We start from the raw sequence: 26,294 nt of genomic DNA on the forward strand, positions 1-26,294 counted from the left end.
GTGCACGCACGCATGTGTGTGTACAATTTGTATGTGTGTGCACTTTATATAAACATTCGTGTGTGCATAAACACATTGATTAGTTTTATAAAATATTTGTATTCTTAGACACATTAGTATTTGCACACAGAAGTTTGTGTGTGTGTGTGTGTGTGTGTGTATGTACACATTAGTGTGTGCACAAACACGCTAATTAGTTTTACAAAATAACTTTTAGTGTATTATGAAGTGTGTGTGGGTTGGTTTTTCAAAATAGTAGGTGTAGTGATTACTTTTACATTTGTGTATGTATGTAAAATAACACACACACACACTACACACAAATTGGTTCACTTACATGCATAGTAATAGCTGATGGAGACAAGGGGGGGGAGAGAGAGAGAGAGAGAGAGAGAGAGAGAGAGAGAGAGAGAGAGAGAGAGAGAGAGAGAGAGAGAGAGAGAGAGAGAGAGAGAGAGAGAGAGAGAGAGAGAGAGAGAGAGAGGGAGGGAGAGATGGGAAGAGAGCTTATGGGTATGGGGTTTCTTTGCCACAACTACTTTGCAACTACTTCTTTGCTATTAAGAAGAGGAGAAAAGTGGGGGAAGCCACAATAGGGAATGCTTTTTTAAAAAAAAGGCATGACATGTGGAGTGATTGCCATTACCCTCCCCTCCTTCCCCTCTCCCCTTGCCTTTGTTGAAAATCTTTCCTTGGTTTTTAGTTGTGATAGGTATGCATACATTATTATTGTTTTATACAAACTTAAAATAGAACAATAAATTTCAATTGAAGGAATAAATGTTTAATTAATAGGGGTTATGTATGTGCAAGTGAATTGGGACGACTATCAAAGGAAACATAATGCAATTGGTGGCTTTCTTATCAACTACCATGCCCTTGTGTGCATTGCAAGAAAGTGATCAGTTGCCTATGATGTGTGTATTTGGAACACATCAAGAAGTGGGGCTTATGGGATAATTCACCTAAAAGAGCACGCATGGAGACTAGTGATCCACATATATTGGCATAAATTGATGTTGCGCCTCATTAGAGTGTTGTTTAAGGGTGTGGCAAGAGGAGAGTGAAGGAGTGCATGTGTCAAGAGGCTGTCATCCAATAGATCCTTGCAAGTTCATGTGGGCTCATCAAAGGAGGCTAAGCCTAACAATCCCCACATGTTAAGAAGTAGTGTTTCACCCCATGGTGAGGGAGAGGATTATCTCTTACATGACTTGGTTGAGGACTTACTTGCCCGTGAGATAATCACTAAGTGTGATGATGATTGTCCATATGTCAATGCTACACAAAAAAAAGAGGCTCTATTACTTCAAAGAGCAAATACACTAGTGTACAAGGGATGCACACACTTGATATTATGAGCTTTTCTCAAGATCTTGAATCTTCAAGAAATGTTTGGATAAAGAAGTGCTAGTGTCAATGCTCTTCTAAGGTAATATGTGTTTTTCAAAATTAGACACATAATATATTTATGCATTTTATTTCATTAAGTGTAATTATTATGCACACTTCAAGTTACTAGGGAAGATGCTACCCATAGGCAATCACTTGCTAGAGGACCAAGAGAGTGCACATTCCATTGTGGCAAGATTGGGAATGGACTATGTGCACATCCATGCATGTGTAAATGATTGTGTGCTTTTCCGCAGTGAGCATGGGGATCTTGATGCATGCCCAAAGTGTGGGAAGGCCCAATACAAGGAAGAAATGCAAAGTAACGTAGTTTCTAAAAGGTTATTGCAAAACTTTTCATTTATTATCCCTTGTATCAAGCACATGTTTAGGAGCAAAAGAACAAGTGAGCTTCTCACCTTGCATGCAACAAGTTTTTCAAATCATGGATTTATGAGAGTTCCAATTGTCTCACCTACATGGAAGCACATAGAGACAATATGGTTGGAGTTTAGGAGCCTCAACACCTACGCATTAGGCTTGCTATGGATGGAGTAAACCCATTTGGTGTGTGCTCCACATCTTGGAGTTTGTGGCCAATTGTGCTTATCAACTACAACATTCCACCCTGCAAGGCAACAAAACAAGGAAACATTCTACTATCTCTTCTCAACCCTAGAAACACAAAATGAAGAATGTGGATGTCTATTTGGAGCCTCTTAGATCTATGGAGGGGAGTGGAGTGCAATGTCAAAGATGTTTCAAAGTCCCTCCCAAATTGGCATGCTATCATCAAGTGTATCCTCTTATGGACATTATATGAATAGCTAGGGCTCAAAGGGATTTCAAGTATCCTCTTATCAATTTTATGTGCCCAATTTCTCTTTTAGTAATATGGATTTTAACACACTTTTCTTCAAAGTAATTGAACTAATGTATGCAATGCGTTTTAAAGCAATACAAACTTATCCACCATAGAACATAGTGCTTGTCCTATTGATGGCCTATCGTTGGTGACAAAAAGGCCTTTTCAGCTTATCAGGTGGTATACCCTAATAACCATTGGTTCTTACTTATAACACACTCCAAATACATCCCCCCATCCAATGAGATAGAGCCACTTCAGTAGAACATGCATGATTGGGAAAAGCATTATGCCCAATATCCACTCCTTAGTGATATCCCAAGGGATATTTCACACCACTCTATCCTCCTTACTCTACCATATTGTACCAAATTAATATTCAACATCTTTTAAACCCAATGCATGTGTTTAAGAATGTGGAGCAAACAATATGGGACCACATAATTGGTAAGTGTAAGGGCCATCCCCATGGACAAAGACCTTTCCCAAGCATTAAAGACTCATCAAGCTTCAAATTAAAAGCCACAATCCAAGCTTAGCTAATTTTTGTGAAGACTATGCGGGGAAATTAATCTCAAAACCTTTTTTTTTACACATTAGACCCAAAGTTTTCATAACTTTGTAAATTGGAAAAATAAAAGCTACTTGGAGTCCAAGGAGGAATTTTGCACAAGACTATTCATTCAATTCTTAGGAAATAGAATAACAAATCATCCGCTACTCACAAACAATGACAAGGTAATAGTGGGAATAGGGATCATGCTCAAACTTTGATCTTGGGCCAATTAAATGAGGAGCTCCATTTTCTATATAGGACACTTAATAAGTGGGAAAAGGCATATTCACTTAGTTCTCTCTCTCATCTTTTTGAAGAGGAAGAAGAAGAAACTCAAGCTTTAATGGAAAGCTTGAAACCCTCTTCCACTCTAGCTTCCACCACACACATCCATCTTCTTTGAGCTTCAAGCCAAGCACACTAGTCATGCAATAGAGCTTCCATATCCACACTACCACCTCATCTTAGCCACAAAAGGCAAAAATCTGCAACTCCTCTCATGCAAAAAAATGCGCATTTTTCTTGAGCTTCCCATCTTGCTTGTTTTGACCACCTCTTGCCGCTAGGAATTGGATATTGCCTTAAACTTAAGAAAGATTTTCTCAAGATTTTCATTGCTATCCTCAAGCCTATAACTCCTTAGCTTTTCACTTTACATTTTTGAGTATTTCTTCTTTAAGCTCCAACTCCCCCTTGTTTGGGTTAAGCTCTAGCTAGTCCCTTTGCTACTAGTGTCATTGATAAGCAAAAAAGGCCCTTTCTTCTTCAACAATTAGCAAGTGGAAAACCATTTGGAGACTCTTCCAAGCTTGGGTAAGAGGAGGAGAAGCCCTTGAAGGAGAAGGAGGACAACCCTCACAAGCCTCTTCTTGCTTGAACCATTTCCCTTCTCCTACACCACCCCAAGAAGGCTAGGAAGCTTTTGGTCAAGATAATAGTCTTGTTTGCTTAAAGATTATTAATATTTTCTATGTTCTTGTGGGTAAATTATCTTTGAAGCTCTCTCTTTAATGTATTCATGAGGTGAGAAGGCTTAGTGTCTAAAATACTAGCCTTTCTCATACAACACAAAGAGGGAGTGAACTACTCCTTCCCCCCTTTTTCTTTAAATTCCCTTGAAGATCGCTATGCTCCATGCCCATGTACTCTCTTCTAATGATTAAGGGTAACAGGTGATGCTTACATTTAAATTAATGAGTGGTATGTGATGCTTCCTCACAAAGAGGAAGGGAAATATATGTTTTATTAAAAATTTGTTGGAAAACTAGTATGTTATGCCTTCTCACAAATGAGAAGGAAAGTAATGTTGCATGAAGAAGGAATTTAAGCATTCTTTCAAAGAGAAAAGAAAGTGGTACCTAAGGAATGGTATGTGGTTGAGTCAAGGTCTCCATGTCCCTATGGAGTGGAAAATTTTGTTTAAAATGATGATGCCTTTTAGTAAATTGTTTATGAAGGATCAAAGAGTCAAATAGGGGAGCAAGTGGGTGTTATGAGCCTAACCCCTTGACTCTCCCCTTCATTTACTTTCTTTTGTTTTGTTATGCCAATTTATTGAAAGAGGCATTCAAGACCTCTCTTTATGCTTATAAAATTTGGGAAAATAGCCTATTTACGGGGAGGCTATGGCAATTTTTTTTCAAATTGTATGCATGAAAATCAGCCCCTTAATTCATTAAAATCTTTAATGATGCATAAATGACATGCAATATAAAGGAAGTTTTATGCTTAATGAAAGAACTCATAAAGAGGAAAATTTGGCTTTATGAAACATTTAGACATCCTCATAGATTTAGGGAACTAAACATGCATGAAGGTATGTGAGATTAGTACAATCTTGAGTTCATAATAAAACTGTAGTGAGGGTAAATGAAATAGTTAAATCATGAGTAGTCTAAAGAATCAAAACCAGGATAATCAAAGCATAACCTCTTGAAAGCTAAACATGTATGAGAATGTTTTTAAGTTACAAAAGGAGAAAGGAATTTTAAGAGTCTCTTAAGAAAGAAGCAACTCTTGAATGACTCACTTTGAAAGCTAAATCTTGAAAGAAACTTCACCTCCACATAAATTATGATTAGCACTTCATAAAAATGAATTCCACTCTCATGTAACCTAGAAATTAATAAGAGAAAAGGGAAAATGAACTTAGGAAAAGTCACTCGCTTGAGAGGATTGCATATCTAGAATAGTGGGGATAATTCTAAAGAGTTATCTTGATTAAGTTCCAATCCAAATTAGCCTTATTTGGAAGCATTGAATCTAGTTCATGGTTGAATAAGTAGTAGGGAAAGTGTATGGGCATTGTATTGTTTTAATGCTTGCTTGAAGAAAGAATTGGAGGAGAAGAACTTGTATGATTTGTGGGATCCATAAAGGCCCTTAAGCACCCTTTAGGATTGATAAACTTCTTATAAAATGGTGGTTAAAGTCCTTTCTTTGAGAAGTATGGTTATCTAAGTCATGGTCAAATGATAAGTCATGTATTATAGATGATGCTTTCTTGTTATATCTTTCAAAATTGGAATAAAGAATCCATAACCCAAAATGAGAACATGATTAACAATGCAAAAAGAACCTAAGTAGGAAAGACCACCCTAGACTCTAAATTTAATCCAAGAATGACTAAAAATAAGAATCTTTTTTTAATAAGAATGCTGGATCAAATTATTTAAAGGATGGAATCTCTAGCTTGATTAGGGATAAATATTGAAAACCTAAAGAAATGGATGAAGCAAATATGGTCTTCTTAAGCAAGATCACATGAGGGTTAATGGTTTGTGAGAATGTGAGATTTAGCACCCTTCCTTCCTTGTTTGAAAGTGAATTCAAGAATGGTATGGCAAAAACCCCTTCCCTAACCTTTGAATGAAACTTAAGCACAAGTAGGAGCATTCATTTTGTTGAAGTCTATTGTTTATTCACCAGTTCAAGCCCGTAATTGAGGCCTGAGGGTGGACCATAAGGCCTACAACCTGCCTTGTTGTATATCTTAAAAAGTAGATTGAATAGAATAGGAAGTGGATGCATAAGCACAATAACCCACTCCCCTCTCTTGCACTAAATCTTACACACAATTTAAGGGAAAAACCATAAATAAAGGACCCCAACCAAGCATTACTTAAAGGAATAAAAATACACACACATTTGAGTAAATGGGAATGGTAGATAGGTACACTCCTTATGCACAACTATAACGATAAAGAACCATAACATGAACACTATTGAATTGGAAACAAAGTGTAATAAAGGGTGACCATAAGTCAATTACTATAAGATGTAATAAAGGAAAGCAAAACCATAAGCAAAGAGGACAACCATAAATCAAAGAAGGTATTCAAAACAAAGCTAGGGAAAGACAACCATTTTAAAGCTTCTTTAGTCAAAGACCTTAACCCAAAAGTAATACAATAATCTAGCCTTTAAAAATCCAAGAACCATACAATGAAAAGAAGAAGGAAATAGGACAAATTCTCTTACATACGGGAACCTTAAAAAGATAAGCAATATAGTCCTAACCCAAGACACTACTAAAAATTTAAGGGAAAGCAGGAATTCTTATGAACCCCATAACAAAGCTGGCTATTAATGGTAAACTCTTGGATATGCTTTAAACATTGAATTCAAAAGGATACACATACTAAAGTTTATTGTTGTAATGGTAACCTTCCCTTAACATTTTGGCAATGAAATACATGAATACCTTTTGTTAACAAGTTTTGGTACACAATGGTCACTTTTTTGCCATATGTAGTAACTAGCTATTTTTAGTAGTTATAGGTTGATAATGTGGAGAGACGGGGCCGTTTGGGCATCTAGCTTGTAATAGAAGTCCATAGTAGAGTGTTGGTATGATTTCATGATTAGGTCAACAACAGGTATATATACCAACACTTGTAATTTTTCAAGACACTCTCATTGTATGACTTAGAGTAAGAAGAGCGAGCTTCTTTCAAAGAGTGCGCGTATCTTCGAGGGCTCATAGCACGGAATCGGGTGAGCCCATTGCATCTATCTCTTAGTATGTTGTTATGCTCATCTATTACTTCATTTTGATGCATGTGTATTGGTGATTGCGTCGTTGTACGCGTGTTTGCAAGCGTGTGTGTGACATACTAAAAAGAGACCACATCTCTCTATCCGTCACACATTTCCTCACCAAAACACATGGGCACATTCCTCTCACTATTGCACATAAGTGTATATACTTAGCTATCAAATCCAAGGTGTGTAACCCACCCATATGCAATTGTGTCAAGTTTGACACATACGCATATGTGTCACATTTTCTCAAAAGTTGTTGGATTGGAACCAAACTTCATAGGCTTGTTTCTCATGAAGAGACTAGCATGTCCATGCATTTGGTTCTTGAATTGGATGCATGGTTGGGATGGAAAACAAGGAAGTGTCTTCTTGACACATACGCGTATGTGTCACTGACACATACATGTATGTGTCAAGTTCACTAATGTGTCATGTTCCAAACTTTGTGAACCTTCATGTGTGTCTTGCCATAGAGGTTTAGTCTTAGTGTATGTTTTTAGATCATTGGTTTGAGTCATGGTTGAGAGTAGATCTGAGAAATGGTCTCTCTTTATTTCGTTACTTAGTCTAGTGTTTCTAGTTCCATACATGCAATCTAGGGACTTAGGAGATTTGAGAGTGTTGTTAACTAGTCACACTTGTTTTAGAATCAAGGAGGTAGGTTAGCATGTCCATACATAGAGATTAGCGACAATTTACTCACAAAACACTCATAAAGTCTCATAATCTGACAAATGAGCAAGGCCTCTGACTATCACAAGCATGGTCGTTCCTTGGTACTGACATACACAGTATGGTAATTGTCTTGGATGCCCTATACTACAAGGATTGAGGGTTTATCCTTCACTTACGTCACACGGGTGTTGTAAGTTGGGAAAAACATCTCTTCTTTTGGCGCCGTTTTGCCGGGGCATGGATCTTGCTTCCGAGTCTACAAGCACTCAATTGCACTAAGTCTGCAATGAGATGTCACACTTCACTTTCTTTTCCCTAACATAGTGTTAGGAATAAAGTTGTGTTAGTAGCGTAAGAGAGTGTGGTGGTTGGAGTCTAGAAATCGTCCGCGTATGTTGATTTCAGGTTCCTAATGTAAAAATATTGTATATTAATTAGATTATGATTCACTTTCAATATTTTTTTAGGATTAGGAATAGGTTTAGAGTAGAAAAATATGGTTGAAAACTTAAAAAATTGGCAAAAACGGTCTGTACTCGAAACTGTTTTTACGGACCAAATCGGGACGTGGATCCATGAAAACTTGATGTCAATGGCATGGACTCACCAAGGACCATCTATTGAACCATGATAGGTTGATAAAATCATTTTTGTTCACAAAATATGAGAGAAAGAGAGAGAGACGCTCTCAGAGACAGAAAACGGGTCAAAACCGCCATATCGGCTCAAAATCTCATGCTTTTTGGCATTTAAAGTAACCAATGGTTATGAAACCATGGATTTCAGCTGAGAATTATTTAATCCATGTGGGGATATAAATAAACATCTAAACCATTGGATTCCCACACATAAAGATACAAAAACTTGACTACAGTGTTCGAAACGGCAAAAAAGAACCTGATCGGCAATGAATTTGGCGCTATTTGTGGCACACTAACTGGAAATTGACCAAATAAATTAGATAGAAAGGTGTTAGGGAGTGCGGAAAATATTCCTATAGGATCAAGCTACATGAACAAAGCTTCGCCCTCAAAAATACAGAGGTTGCCGTGAGCTAACACTCTCGAAAAAGCTCTCTCAAAAGAGTTGAGACCAGTTTTCGGTACCGTTTCAACTCAAAAACATATGGGAGCATGAGATCTCAGTGGATACATGTCAAATCATGCTTTGGAAACTCAATGAGTTATGTCAAGCAGACAAATGACATTCATAGGCCTAAAACTGGCAAAAAAGCATGAAACGGGCTCTATAAGTCAAAAAACTACTCCCTTCTTCTTTAAAATTATATTTTCAACATAAGGGAGAGTTTTTTTGAGTTGTGGGTCAGCAAATAAGTGCTACCACACGTGGGAAACAAGATAGGAGTGCTAAACAGTGTATTGACTACTCTGTGGGCACAAAACACACAATCAGAGTGCTGGTTCGAAGCCATCTCAAGTACTTCTTCTTCCCTACACTTTGTTTCATGTTTTACTGAGTTTTTTGTGTGGATTAATCTTGGAAATGATGATTCTTAGCTATGGGAATGAAACAAGGTAAAAAACAGTGAAACTAGTTGATTTTTCGCACTATTTGCAAGGTGTTTCACCTACATAGAGACCTAGTTTCATGTAGATTTGAGGCTGGAGGTTTACATGGCTGAGATACCATATATATAGATGTATACCTTTCACACACACACAAATCACACAAGGAAAAAATAAAGAAAAGAGTGCAAGAAATGGGGCACAAACGGGCACTCTACAAGTCAAAAGCACACACACAGAACAAGAAGTAAGCATGAGGCATACAAGAGTTGATTTAGGGCTGATATTGAGACCAAATCAAGGCTGAATACCTACAAACAAATCATCTTTGGCAAGAAAAGTTCAAAAGACACATTGAACAAGGTAATTCTAGCAAACAGAGAGTCCTTTTGTTGATGGGAGGCTCATTTATCAAATTTGCTTGGGTAAAGGGTGTCTAATGTTGAAATTTCATTGATGTTGGGCTGCAATTTAAGTAATAACTACTGGTTTTTTTGTTAGTCCTTGCATGGAGTCCTCATGGGGCATTAGTACACATGTTGTGGAGCAAGCATGAGCATAGGGCATAGACCTTATGAGAACAAGACTAGGAGGGAAGGGCTACCCAACTTCCAAAACCACACCACCATGTCATATGCCTTTGTGTCAGGGAATCCATCTCAGGAAAAGTGCCACTACTTGATGATAAGGAAGGCTATCAAAGACACTAATACCATATGGAGTATATGGATTTGTACCACACCAAGAGACCCAAGAAGGGAAGAGTTGAGATGGGCAGAGAGCTATGTCACATGCCACATGCTTGGTCTCATGAGATCTAGAGGGATGGGGATGACACATACGCATATGTGTCATCCTCAATCATGCACTTATAACTGGAAGTCTCTTGTATTATTTCTTGGCTATGGAGTTCCTGTGAAGCATACACAAAATGGTAGTGGAACTTAAAAGAAACTTGGTCATGAAAAGGGGACTTGTGGACTTGCTCTCAACCCAACCCAAGACAAGGGCAGCCCCTACATTCTAGTGTTAGATTCAATTAAGGCACAACCTCACAATCCTTATGCAATGCAAAGCTTAGCTTATAAGAGGGGGCCACCATATGCCAAGTGAATGCTAGACTTGAGGCGAAGGCCATTGGCAATGTGACATGAATGGGGTAATGGCTCAAACACCCCAAGGATGACACATATGCGTATGTGTCATCCAGGTGTGCAAGACCATAAATCATGGGGTGGATCACTTATCAATAAGCCATTTGCATAACTAGAGTACCCAAGACCAAGCCACACTACCTAGTGGAAGCCATAAGGACAAAAGCATAGGAGAGGGCATTCAATTTGGATAATGATCCACCAAGGGCATGGGGTTGCCTCATCTCTCACATAAAGGCCATTTACTGAAACAAACCAACTAAAGATCCTACTAAACACAAGGAAAAGCTTGTTTTGCTTGGACTACTAGGCAAAAGTCATGAGATAGAGGCATAAGGTACTGGGCCACTAAACATAAGCAAGAAAACTCACCCCATGACACATACGCGTATGTGTCATGGGGTGGATGATTCATCTATGGCAAAAGCTCATGGCTAATTGATAAGCCTAAACTCTCTTACAAGTGATTACAAGCACATACCAGGCTTGGGCGCTAGGCCACTCCAATCATTACCAAAGATGCTCAAAGCCAAGATGTCCTAGGCATGACACATATGCGTATGTGTCATGCCCCATGCCTCTTCATTGTTTACAAGCCTCAAGCCTACTACATTTAAAGGAACATAGTGACTCCACTGCTTGGATGCAGGAGGATGAAATATGGACTAGAGGGAGCACTATCCATGCATGGATGCTTGAGTATGTGTGAATGAGCCTAGCTTCATTGATTGGATTTGTGAGAGCACTAGGCCAAGGGCAAGACTCAATCTTGGGGGCACTAGACCATAGACTTAAGGAAAGCCACACTAGGCATACATCACATGAAGGGGTGCAAGACTATGTGTCAAGGGAGAGGAAGCTTGATACATATCAATCATAAAGTGATGCATCCAATTGGGAAAAGTTTTGACATTGATGGCAATGATGATCAAACAATGGGCAACATAGATAGATGCCATACTAGAGCCTTCAAGGCATAGAAAACCATGACCCTTGTTCCCCATGATTAATTCAAGGATCTTAATGATTCTAAGGACAAACACTATAGCTACCATAAGGACTAGCTCCACTAGCTAGATACCTAAGGCATAGGCTTGGCATATGTAGACATCAAGTGCTCAAGCATTGTTCATCATGAAATTATCAAGGGGCTAAACTTTATCCAAGTATATCACACTTGAAGTGCTTAGGGGTATTCATCATGTTTTGGGGACAAGAGGAAAAGCCAAGACCTAGCACATGGAAGTAAGAGAACCAAAAAAGTACACAATGACCACTCCAAGATTGGAAGACAAAGTAAAAGTAAGGACTCTTAGCATTGGACATGGAGTCTAGACTATCACTTGGCACCATTGAGAATATACGAACACAAGAGGTCCACTCCAATCATGGCAGGCATGGAAGCACATTCATGGAAAGTATGCAACACCAGAACACACATAAAAAGGCCAAACCAAAGGGACATGAGAGGTATAAGAAGATAATAGGCATGTGTGGTTTGAGTTGTGATGGGACAAAGTACTTGACAAAAGCTACTAGCCAATTGCAGGGTTTTGACATGCTCACAAGGGCTCACAAGATAGGGAACATACTTGGCTTGGTTTTTGAGGACACTAGGCCTTTAAAATCATGTTAAATAATTCAAGAGATGTGGGCATGACACATACACGTATGTGTCATGCCCATCCCCTCAAGCAAATCTTCAACCTTACATCAAGGGACAACTCCATAGGATCACATCACACAACTTTACACTATGCAAGGTACATTAGGCTTGAACCCTGGTTCAAGGACCATAGTCAATCCCCATGATATGGGTGAGCACACTTCAAGGAGATCAAAGAAAAAACCCAGTGACACATACGCGTATGTGTCAATGGGGGAGATGAGTAAATTGAAAGCTATTTTTGCTGGCACACACCACTTCATGAACATTAGCTATGATGCTTGCAATTGTACTGGACCTAGAGCACAAGGTAACTCCAAAGACAAGACTAAATCTAAAGGGGGCACCTCACAAATGCAAATAACCCCACAGTGACACATACACGTATGTATCACTGTGGGCTGTTTTGAATTCTTAGATCTCAAATGCTCATAAGGGGATTCACCCATGGACTATCTCAAAGTTCACTAGTGGAGTGCACAAGGCATGACATCAATTGAGCAAGGAGAGGCTAGGAAATATAGAAAAGAACCCCCATTGACACATACACATATGTGTCACTGGAGGTCTGCTCTTGCTATTTCTTGGCTCAAAGGTCTATTGCACCATGTAGGGTCTTGCCAATGTTGCCAAAATGATGAGTTAGGGACATGATGGTCTTAGAAGCACATTATACATGGATTTGAGGCTCCTAAAGGTGTGACTCAAAGCTGAAATTTTGTTTGATACCTCATGGACCAAGATCTGGAGACAAGGGGAAGCACTGCTCTTCATATTAGTCATGACTACACCATGTAGATCTAGGATAAGATTTTGTCTTGCAAAGGAATGCACATTAGTCTTTAGTAGCCACATGGGGAGTTATGTACATTAAGAACTCAGCCCTCAATACCATTTAGAGCCATGCATGGGTGTTGGATTCAATGCATAACTCAAACAGATTACGATCTAGACCATGGACTTAGCAAATCGCAGCCTGTCTATCGTGTGAGGACTTAGGCAACCAAAATGGGCCAATGTTTATCTTTATTTTGCATCCAATGAGAGATTTAGGTTTAACTTTGAGGCTTTGGAATATCCATTGGCACCTGGTGCCTGGAAAGTGTACTCTTTGAGCTAATCTTGTTCCAAAACTACGCACCAAATAGACTTGCAAAAGGTACATTGTAGTCTTCAAGCTAAATGGATGAGATATACCATCAATTTCTTGATTATCTTGAAATTATAATCATGATTCTCAATCATATGTTAACCTAGCACAAAGCAAGATTGAGTAAAGTCTTGTAGCCTAGAAGAATCTTCTATTAGAGCTTGCAAGCTTAGCACCAGATACCAAGCACTATTTCTTCTCTTAGACTCACTTGAAATGACTTCAAAGTGCCTTAAAACCATTGCTTGATGCATTTGAACTTCATGACCAAAAGAGGGTTGGTAATTTATCAAACTCTTTGAAAAAAATAGAAGCATGAAGAGTACAGTACTACTCAGAGTGCTAGTAGATACCATCTCTAGCTCTCTACACTACTTGTAATTGCATGTAGCCATCTATGGAATCTTGGGATGCATTAGCATGAGAAAACCCTACCAAAAGGATTCTAAGCCCATAGGAATATCTCTCTTTGGAGATGGAATCACTTTTGCATTAATTGAGATTCCTTAGGGACTAGCACACACATAGAAAGCATCTTTTGCAGTGCTTTGGAGCTCCTCAACTTTGATTGCTTCTATCCCTAGACTCAACTCTTCAAGAGACTGACTTGTTCTTTGAACTTTCTTGTATTGGAAGTGAATATTTTGTACTTTATTGGACCATGCATGGATTGATAATCTTCAATTACTTTTTTGGCATGAATCTTCTGAGAGCTTGTGCTCTTTGATTGAATTTAACCTACATATGATCAGAAGAGAAGCAATGTTTTTAGACTTGAGTTATGAGCTACCAAAGCTAAATTGACCACCCCTTGCATGTGTCTTCAATAGAATCTTGCATTGTCAATAGCCCTATCAAAATCTTCTAGAATCTTGCCATAATTTCATTTGCCAATCTCATTTGTGCATACACCATATCTTCAAACTCTTTTGTGCACTGTAGTAAGATATCTTGTGTGAGAATTAGGATTCCAAGCTTGCATGAACTGTGCTCATTGCCTATGCATGGAGAGCCTGCTTAGAATTCAATTGCCTATTATTTTGTCAGACTTTCAATCTCTTGTGGACATCCAGTGGATAGCACTATGGTCAACCTTTGTCATGACTCAAGTTGGGTCATTAGATGAGTGTTTATTTGTCAAGGGTTTGAACTAGCTAAACCATACTTGTACATAACTGTTAGATTCTTTAGGAAAACCCCTACCCACCACTAACGGTCAAATAAAGTCAAGTTTTTTATTTCTTTTATATTTCACTTTACCATAAAAAGATAAAAACCCAAATTTGACCAAAACGGGGAGTCTTTCATGTCAAACACTCAGTCCACAATGTCTTTTGGTTTATAGACACTGGGTGACTCTCAAGCATACCCTCTTTTAGCTGCTGAAATCAGAAAGGAGACAAAAATTCTATTTCCAAGTGTAAACTCAGACATCCTAGGAAACTTGGAAACAAAGCAAGAAAAAACTTCAACAAATAAAGCTAAACAAGGCTCACAAGTTGTTTGAGAGCAAGAAACCCAGCAAAAGTTTCACTTATGAAACTTTGAGATGAGGCCAATGGGTTAGTGACTTGGCTCTGGCAGAAGATGCTTTGGAGTCACTTAACTCTGGAAGCTATAGAAAAATAAGGGCTTTAAACAAGCATGGACAAAAACTAAAGTCCACAGCTAGTTTTAAACCTAAACAATGGAAAATGGATCCATTAGAAGTGCTTTGTCTTTAAAATGATGAAATGGATCTATTAAACTATAGTTCTCAGAGCTTAAGCACTTAAATGGATAGTTTTAGGCACTTCTGGTGCACTATTTACTGGAATGGTTGTAGTAAACTCAGAGTAAGATGCAAGACCACCAAACAGCCATCAAATTGTAGTTAGCATTGCTCTTTGCAAGAGTGTTTAGCGAGAGAGCGGGCAAACGACACGAGTATTGGAAAGCAAAGTAGCAGACTCGGTACACCTTGTTTGTCTATTTTCTATTTGTTGCTGTAATTTTTTTAGATGTATTTGAGATTGGGAAACTTTTAGAAGGCGGGATTGAGAAACAAAGTGAGCGTAAAGTCTAGTGAGGAGAGCGTCTCAAAATCATACCATGTCCTAACACCTATTCTAGAGGAAGTGTACGTCTTTGACACTATGTCAAATATGTATTTGGATGCTAGGAACGTTGACCTACTTGAATTCTCAATGGCATTCAACATGAGGCTTACTTTTGTCAAGACCAACAACCACAAGGCTCAATTATTTCAATATCTGATGAACCGTTGGGTTGTACGTGTCAAGGAAACTCCAACTGCTGTTGACGGAGTGCCACGGGTTAATTACCAGGGTGAATTCTACATGGGGCAGTCAAGGGAGTGTTACATAGTCATATTGAATCCTGAGAGCATAGACAAGTGGGGAGTAATAGTGAAAGCGAACAAGGTCAAAGAGTCACCATTTGTAGAGTCTGCTGACATGAAACTGATGAATACTATTAAATTCCAATTGATCAAAATGGATGACCCTACCATAGTTGTGTATGTGCAAGAGTTTGATGAGGTTAAGACATGCTATTTCACTAAGATGCTAGACCTTAGCACTATAAATGAGGAAAAGACGTTGTATATTTATCTGGAAGGGACCAACACTTTGAAGTTGAATCCGGTCTTCCTGGATAAATACAGAGTGCTTTATGAGCTGATGGAACAACAAAGAGTGGTGCGCTCACTATCTTGGCAAGGACTGCCAATTTTGGAGCTTGTTCCACAACCCACCTCTTCCATTGGAATAGGAACCTTAAGCCCTAAGGGAGGAGACTTGAGGAACGTAGTTTCCATACGTAGATTGTTGAACTTAGGAGAGGAAACATTGAGTTCAAGGGCCACAAGATCCGTGGATAGAGTGATGCCTAGTGCACCACCTATGTCGGATATCAATGTGTGCTCAACCTTAGAACGGGGGAAAACAAGGACATCAGCACATGAGGTGCATTCAAAGGCCACTAACCACACCAAACCCACACTTGCTATAAGATTTTTGCAATAGGGAGATAATGCAACTACCTTCTCACCACACAGAGAATTCAAGAATACAGGAAGGGTGAGGCTTGCTAACTTCTAGAAGTGGGTCAAAAAATTTAATGGGTTGGGTGATCCTTACAATCACTTGGCAAGCTTTAAATAGATTGCTTGAGCTAAACAAGCTTACGACCTGCACACTAAAATTGAAGGTTTTGGCTTGACGCTTGAGTGGAGAGCGCTCTCGTGGTTTCAAACGTTGACATTGTTTCACTATTTGACCTACAAAGAGCTTGAAAAGGATTTTATAGCCACATTCTCCAAAACAGGATTGAAACATGATGTGCTATTGCAAATCCATGGGTTTAAATAGAAGAGTGACGAGTCAGTTAGAGATGGAACTAATTGTCTAAGATAGTACTTGGCAACATGCCCGATGGAAAGAGATGCCTAGCCAAGAGAGATTAGTCTCTATATTCCTAGAAGGCTTGTCTAGCAAAGAGTTGCACACCACATTATACATGAAACACCATAGGAATCTAAATCAATGCATCCATGGTGCCATTGATTATGATGATAATTGTGGTGAAGAGCTGAAAGGGAAAGATACGAGCTCTAGGGCTAGTGCTAGCACTAGTTTAGTTGCTTCTCAAGTGGAGGAGATACAAAAAGGAGTAATGGAAAAGATCCAATGTCTTTATGGCATGCCTAAGTTGATGGATCCACAAAGAATGGATAGACCGGGACCTGTAGTTGCAAGGCTTGATGGACGTCCAGCTCTTTGGTGCGACTTTGACAAGAAATGGGGCAACCATACAACTGAGGAGTGCTTTAATTGCATTAGATTCATGAGGAATTAGCAAATGGGTGGTAACGTACAAAACTTTGCTCCAGCAAGTGAAAGACCTTTGCCGATGTTAGATGCCCAACCACCATTGCCTAATGCAGCTCCTGTAAGGTTAGTTGAGCATGAAGATGATGATAACCAAGAATGAGTTTTAGTGTCAATAATGCCATATGTTAATGAAATGCAATATGGTCAACCAAAAAAAAGTCAAGAAAGGACAAGAACTCCTCCAGTGACTTTCTCTAAAGGTTAGTTTAGCATGGATTTAAACACTTTGATGTTTATAGCTAATCAAGCTAGACTACCTGTAGCACAAGGTCCAAAGCAAGCTCCAAACTTGCCTCTAGGGCCATGTTATAATTGTTTAGGGGACCATTTCATCAAGGACTATACTTATCCATGGCAGCCACGACCAAACCCTACCAACAATGTGCTGGCAGCATTGGCCAGATACTATTTAGATTGTGGCATCAAACACTTGGCATCTGATTGTTCACTTAACCCAGATAAGAAAGGGAAAGCAACTATAAAATTTCTAGAGACAATACCATCGTCTAGCGGGAATGAGAGTGAAGATGTAAAATTGGTCATGGTAGTGACGCGAGCTCAAGCATTGAAAGATGTAGCTCAACAAACGGATGGTGAAGAGAAGTCTGAAAAGTCTTCTTCTAGCACTTGGAAAGGATGCTGTCAAAGAAGAATGGCTGCTAAGAAACGCAGAGAGGAAAAAGATCTAGATGAATAGAAGAGTTAAGAAGGAAGTTTAGTGTGGGCTGATAAAGTCTTTGAGCCATTAGAGACAATGCTTGACTTGTATGAGGCAAGGTTAAGACCAAATTATACCAACAAGGAATGTTATAGGGCATACCTTGATCCCGAACTTGAAATGAAAAGACTTGGAATCTTTCAAAAGATGATCGAAGGAATAGAATCCCTACTAAAGAAGCAAATGGACAAACAAAGGTCAATTGAGGATTAAATGAAAACATGGGTGCATGATAAGCAAGTACCTAGTGGGCCAGGAAACCTTGTCTTACCCAACAGAGCTGAAACAGTGAGTCCACCAAAGAGGAATAAACGCGGAAAGAGATCTAGCAAATCTCAGACAAAAGATACAACCCAACTCCCATTTGATAAACAGCTTAAGGATGAATCAGTTAAGATTGTTCCTAACAGTCTACCTAATGAAACTGAAGAAGATTGGATGAGGAAGTTGTGGGATGAAACTCAAGAGGCGAATGCACGTAAAGAAGAACAAGGAAAGACACCCTTAATTGAGCTGGATCTAGATAAACCCCAAGCAATTCTTGATTCTCATTCTAGATACAACATGATTGAGCCTTTTGACACAAGTTCAAGCAAAGTCTCTTCCATGAAGGAACTTCCATCATTTCTTGGAAATGATGCGGACAGTGTCGATGATGTGAGAAAGATTCCTTGTTAGTACAATCCAAGTGCATTAGTGTTAGACACATCAACCTTACATGCGTTGCTGAGTGCTAAAGTGAAAGTGACGATGACTCTCACTGAGGTCTTGAAGAGAAAACTAGAACTCTGGCTTGAGGTAGTGAAAAGATTGAAGAAGATGGACATTCACTTACCATCGGTTGATGCTATCAAACTAGTTGTTAGAGAAACTAAGCCAAATGTGAGGTGTGAATCGGTTCCTCTCAACAAAGTAGGAGACTATAGTGAGGGAAACAACAGTAATACCACCTTACCAATTGAGTACAATGAAGTACAAAGCTTGGCTATACTTGACAACGGAGCAAGAGTAGCCCTAATAACAGTGCAAGTTTGGAAAGCATGGGGAGAACCTGCTTTGAGGAGAACTTGGATGAAATTTTAGCTTGTTGACGGGTTCATGGAGAGACCACTTGGCTTGCTTGAGAAAGTTGTGGTGACTTCATGCAGAATTGAATATGAACACACCTTTGCGGTGGTTCACCTTTGCGGTGGTTGATTTTGGCAAGGAACCCAACTATGAGATCATCTTAGGGAGACCATTCATGCACCAAATGAAAATGATTCAGGTTTGGGGCTATGACTTCATTTACTTATGCCAGCCTAGTGCTACTACTCATATTAGCCTAAAAGATCACTTGTACAAGGATGTAAACTACACTCCTATAAGAGATATGGTCTTAGTGATAGAGAAGACTGATTCTCTACCATCCTAGCTAGTACACAAGGAGCATGTATGGTTATGTGAAGCAATAGAAGTGTTGAGATATCGAGCTCCACTCGTGATACGCCAGGGTGACCGTTGTGTATTTATGTCACCGACTTGTCAGTTGCGGATGCGGTTGGTACACCGCCCCTGAATAATAGCTACATGATAGCTATCCTTATCTACTCTAGTTCGTGGCTCAGTTAGTATGCCACCTTAGTTAGTTGAGTTTGGTTTGAGACCCATATCTAGGGTTCTTCTATTTCTTTTGTACAAGAGTTCTCTTTGGCTTACACAACTAAGAAGAGGAAAACTGTTTTCAGCCTCCACCCTTGTGTGTCTTCCCCCATTGTGCAAGCAAGAAAGCTTCAAGCGAGACTCCTTCCTTCTCTCCCACAATCTTGACATGGTATCAGAGCCTTGTTCGTGGTAAGGAGCTCAAGAAAGCAAGCCAAGCTCGCGGTGTTTTGGTAAGAGGAGCAGTGTTGCTTTCATTTTCTGTTTTGGGAGCAGATCTCTGCAGGTAGCACAGTCGAAAAGTGCAGGAGTGCATTGTCTCAGGTTGAGACGCCCTTCGCGGTGAAGCAAGAGGGCAGTATATGCTGCGGGAAAGGCCTTTAGCCCTGGGCGACCTTATTTTTTTGATTTGAGGCCATTTCGGGGCCTGTTTTGGAGGCGGAAGTTTTCTGCACGCACTCAAGAAAAGGCCCAGTTTTATGCTGTGCAGCCACTGTTCTACAGGTCGGTGAATAGTTACTGTAAAAATTGCATTGTATGCTTGTGCGCAGAGACATTGGGAGTTACAGAATCATCCCTGTTGCCTGTTGATGCAAAATCGTCACTAGGAAGTGACTGTGTGGTCAAATACCACTTTCGCCAGTTTTGCAGTTTTTCCCTCGTGAGGGTGAAGCTGTGGTTTTTGCAGTGACAGAATTTTTTGCAGTCTTCTGTAATGGCATCTGATTCTCTTTCACAGATTGTCACTGAAAAGCTTGACAAGAACAACTTCCAAGCATGGAAGTTTAGAATGACGAATTTCCTTATGGGAAAAGGATATTGGGAATTTGTTGCAGGAAATGAAGAAGAACCAGTTCTTCCTGATGTTCCCAATCAACAGCAAATGCAGGCATTCAAAGCATGGCATGAGAGAGCCAGGAAAGTTATGTACTGGCTGTCTATCAGCATTTCAGACTCTATGATTGTGCATATTCAGGATGCAAGTACGCCAAGGGAGGCATGGGATACTCTGTCAAAGATGTATAGCACAAATACGCAAGCCAGGAAAATGCAGCTCAAGCAAGAGTTGCACAATGTGCAAAGAGAAAATATGAGCATCAATGACTACCACATGAAGGTGAAGAAGATTGCAGATGCACTTGCTTCCATTGGGTCGCCAGTGGAAGATGATGATTTAGTTTCTGTGACCTTGAATGGTCTAGGAAAGGATTATGCGCAGTTTCGGACATCCATTTCTGTCCGTGAAAGATTTTCTGATTTTGAGGAGTTGATTGCTCTTCTAATTTCTGAGGAGCAGAGAAATGGTGGTGCATCTTCTTCAGGAGGAACTTCAAAAGAAGCTGTCTTCTACTCAAATGCTGGAAGAGGTAGAGGCAGAGGTAGAGGAGGCCGATTTGGAGGCCGTGGTAGAAATCAGAATATGCAGCAAACTCAAGAAAACCAGTCCTATGGAGGAGGACGTGGTAACTCTAGAGGCAGGGGGAGCCAAAGAGGTCGTGGTGGATGGCAAAGAGGTCAAAATGCAAACAGTAATGTTGAATGCTACTATTGTGGTAAAATGGGTCATATGGCTAAAGACTGCTATAAAAAGCAGAATGACATCATGAATGGAAAACTGCAACAAGGGAATTATGCATCTTCTAGCAGACAGGGTGATGACAGAAATGAGCATTTGTTCATGGTGCAGCACATGAACAATTCTGTGACAAGTGCAGAAGAAAGCAATGATGTATGGTATGTTGACTCAGGTGCATCAAACCACATGACAGGTCATGCAGAATGGATGGAGGATGCAAGGAAAATGAAAAAACCAGGATTTGTGGAGACTGGTGATGATACTGCACATCCTATTGTGCAGATTGGAAAAATTCCCTTGTCTATGCAGGATGGGAAAAAGAAATACCTGTCCGATGTATTTCATGTCCCGAATATCACCAAGAATCTGGTTTCTGTCGGTCAAATGGTTGAGCAGGGCTTGCAGGTCAGATTTAATCCTCATGGATGCTTTGTTGAGGATATGAAAAATAAAGGTCGCTTGATAGCAAAAGGAAAGAAGAAGGGCAGAATGTTTACGTTGGATGCAGACATGTCTGAATTGAGTGCAGCAATGTTTGCACATGGGACCGGTGTAGTTGCAGATATTGATATCTGGCATAAACGCATTGGTCATGTTAATGTACAGCGACTTAAATCAATGCAGGCCCAAAATATTGTTGCAGGATTGCCAAAATTCAAGGTTGCAGAAATGCATAAGGTATGTGAAGCCTGTCAGTTTGGAAAACAGGCAAGGAAACCATTTCCTAGACATGTTCAAGAGAGTAAGAAGCCATTGGAATTAATCCACTCTGATGTTTGGACTACTAAAGCTGCATCTCTTGGAGGCTATCATTATTTTGTCAGTTTTATTGATGACTATAGCAGAAAAGTTTGGGTGTATTTTATGAAAAAGAAAAGTGAAGTTTTTGGGCATTTCAAAACTCTTAAAGCTATGGTTGAAAAAGAAACAGGCCTGCAAATAAAATGCCTAAGGTCAGATGGAGGGGGAGAGTACCTCTCAAATGAGTTTGCAAGGTTCTTGCAGGAGCATGGCATAAAACAGCAATATTCATGCAGTCATACCCCACAGCAAAATGGAATTGCAGAAAGAAAAAACAGACATATTGGAGAGGTGTCTCGTGCCATGCTCAATGAAAAAGACTTGCCAGATTTTTATTGGGCTGAAGCAGTTGCTACAACAGTCTACTTAATGAACAGGACTCCCACTGCAGCAATACATGGAATGACTCCAGAGGAGAGGTATACTGGTAGGAAACCAGATATTTCTCATTTGAAAATTTTTGGTTGCATTGCCTATGTACATGTGCCAGATGAGTTGAGATCCAAGTTGGATCCAAAAGCTGAGAAGTGCATCTTTATTGGTTACTCTTTGCAGCAAAAAGGGTATAGATGCTATAACCCTTCTACTCGTAAGTTTACAGTGAGCAGAGATGTTGTTTTTGAAGAGATGAGTAGCTGGTATAAACCAGTAAATGTGATTGATGATGTAGATGCACAAAATGGTAATGCTGCACAGAATTCACAGCAGCAGTCACAAAATATTAGTGGACCTGGAGCGTCCTCTAGCAGTGGTTCACATTCTTCGCCATGGACAGGCAGATTGAGATCAGGAGAATCTTCTCAAAGTAATGCAGATAGTGGTATGCAGGTATCACGAAAAGGAAAAGAGAAGGTTGATCAGCCCATGTTTGATGTGAATGCAGGTCACTCTTATGTGGATGGTGAATCCAGTGGCTCAGAACAGAGCATTGATGATGAGTTGGGTATTCCTTCTATTGTTACACCTGGAGTAAGGAAGACCAGGGATGTTTTGAGAGCACCTGGGAGTGAACCCACTTTGCGCAGGTCTACCAGAGTTAGGTATCCTGTGGATAGGCTAAAATATGATGGATTTACAGCCATTCACTATGCATATATGGTCAAGGTGATACAGGAACCAGAACCCACTTCTTTTGAGCAAGCCATGGGAAAAGAAAAATGGGAGAAAGCCATGGATGAAGAAATGGATGCCTTGGAAGCAAATGCTACATGGGAATTGGTACCTTTGCCTAAAGGTAAGAATGCAATTGGCTGTAAGTGGGTTTATAAGGTGAAGCACAATGCTGATGGTTCTGTGAACAGATACAAGGCAAGATTAGTAGTCAAGGGGTATGCACAAACATATGGCATTGACTATGAAGAAACATTCAGTCCGGTTGCAAGGATGGCAACCGTAAGAGCAGTCATTGCTATGGCTGCATCAAAGGGATGGTCTTTACATCAGATGGATGTAAAGAATGCCTTCTTGCATGGTGATTTGCAAGAAGAGGTCTATATGGAGCAGCCACTAGGTTATGTGCATGCTGTTCATCCTGAGTTTGTTTGCAGGTTGGAGAAAGCTTTGTATGGCTTGAAGCAAGCACCTAGAGCATGGTCTGACAAGATAGGACAGTATCTTGTCACTATTGGCTTTCAGATTTCCAAGGCAGATTTCTCACTTTATGTGAGAAAAACAGAGAAAGGTATTATGCTACTTGCCATTTATGTTGATGATTTGATTATGACAGGTGACAGTGATGAAGATATCCTTCATGTGAAAATGCTATTGAAGCAGAAGTTTGAGATGAAGGATTTGGGAGAGCTGCGTTATTTCTTGGGCATTGAGGTGATTAGATCACCAAGTGGGATACAGCTCTTGCAGAGGCAGTATGGATTGGACATGCTGTCCAAATATGGGATGACAGGCTGTAAGCCTATTTCAGTTCCTTTGGAGCAGAATGTGAAGCTGAGCGCAGATGCAAGTGAGCTTCTGGAAGACCCTACTATGTACAGACGCATAGTAGGAAGCTTGATTTATATGACTATTACCATGCCAGATTTGAGCTATGTTGTTGGATTGGTAAGTCAGTTTATGCAGGCTCCAAGGAAACCACATTTGGATGCGGCTAGACGCATACTCAGGTATGTGAAGTCCACATTGCAGTATGGACTATTTTATGAGACTGGGGTTCAGATACAGTTGCATGGATACACTGATGCTGATTGGGCTGGTAGTATTTCTGATAGACGATCTACTAGTGGATATGTGTTCTCTTTTGGGAGTGCTGCAGTCACTTGGAGCAGCAAGAAACAGCCTACAGTTGCCTTGTCGAGCACAGAGGCTGAGTACAGGGGTGCAGCAATGGCTGCATGTGAGGTAGCTTGGTTGCATAAGCTACTTTATGATATGCATCAGTCTACAGATAGGCCAGTTGTCATTTATTGTGACAACATGAGTAGTATACACTTGGCAAATAACCCAGTCTATCATGCTAGAACAAAGCACATTGAGGTGCATTATCACTATGTGCGAGAGAGGGTTTTACTAGGTCTTATTGATCTAGTTTATGTCAGCACAGAGGATCAGGTAGCTGACATATTCACGAAGGCATTGGGCGCAGAGAAGCTGCGCAAGTTCAGAGACCTGCTTGGTGTGCAGGAATTGGGATTGAGCTCGAGGGGGAGTGTTGAGATATCGAGCTCCACTCGTGATACGCCAGGGTGACCGTTGTGTATTTATGTCACCGACTTGTCAGTTGCGGATGCGGTTGGTACACCGCCCTTGAATAATAGCTACATGATAGCTATCCTTATCTACTCTAGTTCGTGGCTTAGTTAGTATGCCACCTTAGTTAGTTGAGTTTGGTTTGAGACCTATATCTAGGGTTCTTCTATTTCTTTTGTACAAGAGTTCTCTTTGGCTTACACAACTAAGAAGAGGAAAACTGTTTTCAGCCTCCACCCTTGTGTGTCTTCCCCCATTGTGCAAGCAAGAAAGCTTCAAGCGAGACTCCTTCCTTCTCTCCCACAATCTTGACAAGAAGAGCTTGACAACTCTAAGGAAGACCTTAATGAATATATCCTTGAGCCCTTCCCTGAGCATGAATTTGAACCATTGGGCTGGAATGATACGTTAGCTACCATGGATGTATGTGCTAACATCTATGCCACGAGACACTATGATGAAGAAGGATATGGCATCATGTCTCAATATATGGAAAAAGTCATATTAAATGATGAAGAAATGGGAATAGATAGTAGCCAAGGTGTTGAATTAATCTTGGAGATTCCAAAAATAGATACTTCTCTAATTAATCCCATCATTCAAGAGGTTACTATGAAAAACGTACCTCTTATGCCATTGAAAATGGAGAAAACTTCCATTCAAGACTTTAAGGTCTAAGAGGAATCAGAACATGTTAGAAAAGAAAATTTTGATCAAGAACACAAGTTCCTTGATGCCTTAGTCAAGGATCTTGTTGATGAGGAGGTCAAAATGATCTTGGTAAGGAACATTGGATAGGCCAATGAGAAATCAGACTAGGGAGAACACAAAAACAAGCTTAATGAACCACAAACAGAGCAAAACATACAAATCAATAAGATTCAATTGCAAGATGAAGAAGAATTATTGGACGAGGTGATCCCTCCACCAATAATTACCATTTAGATTGGAAATGAACGGAAACTTGTGCAAGCACTCATAGATACAGGGTTGGATTACAATACCATATCTACAGAGTTGTTTGACCAATTGAAAGGTATTGCCTTACTACATACAAATGCTATCTTGAGATCATTCACATTGCACACACAACCAAACCATGGGGGATATGCAATTTAGTGGTCTATGTAGATGAACTAAGTTGCGGGGACAAGTTCTTTGTCACCAAGTTTGACTTATAGGAAGTATCAATCATTCTAGGGAGAGCTTGGCACAGGAAGTACACTTGTTTTTTCAATTAGAAGAACAATTTGGTACATTGCCAAAGTGCCAACAATCAACTTTGGGTACTGCTGCAATGTCTAGACTAGAGGTCAACAAAACAGGTAAAGCAAAACAAAGAACAAAGCTAGGAAGTGGGTTTATCTATAGGAATTCCCACTCCACAAATCCAATAATCCAACAACATAACCAGGCCATCCACACCACCTGCACTCAAGTGGATAACCAAAACAAGAGCCTTTACATCAACAAATCATCTTATGGTTTGGGTTCCAAAACAAAAACAAACACAAACTACGCGGTCAAACACTTAAATTGTTAAACATCACATATAGTGTTAGGTGAAGAATGCTCCAACGAGTACAAACGAGACCCAACAGTGACCTCAAAAAAACTGGTATGGGTACCCAAGAGAGTGCAATTGCCTCCAACATCAACGTTTAGTCAACAAGAGGATAAAGCACTTACAACAAAACAACCTCCAGGTGTTCAACAAAAAAAAATGTGGGTTTGGAAACCAAAACAACCAAAAATAAATCAAAACCCACAGCCACAGGTAAAAACAAACAAGATAATATGGCAAAAGAAACAACAGGTATAGGTCTCTAATGCAAAGCCATTATCATCTACAAATCCACCAACAAACCTTCAAACATAGGGTTTAAGTGCAATGAAGTTCAAAGCACTGCAACTATAGATAAAGATTTTTGGAC

At 39.9% G+C, this 26,294-nt stretch overlaps 2 pseudogenes; both read left to right on the forward strand.

Annotated features, from left to right (window-relative positions):
* Positions 1 to 1,157: 1,157 nt before the first annotated feature.
* On the forward strand, positions 1,158 to 1,950 carry LOC148039355 (uncharacterized; annotated as a pseudogene).
* Positions 1,951 to 2,093: 143 nt separating this feature from the next.
* LOC148039356 (uncharacterized) overlaps positions 2,094 to 26,294 on the forward strand; it is a 38,234-nt pseudogene continuing 14,033 nt past the window's right edge.

This window comes from Lygodium microphyllum, chromosome 3, assembly GCF_053477565.2.
Source record: "Lygodium microphyllum isolate KBCC chromosome 3, Lygodium_microphyllum_v1.1.10, whole genome shotgun sequence".
NCBI classification, from domain to species: Eukaryota; Viridiplantae; Streptophyta; class Polypodiopsida; order Schizaeales; family Lygodiaceae; genus Lygodium; species Lygodium microphyllum.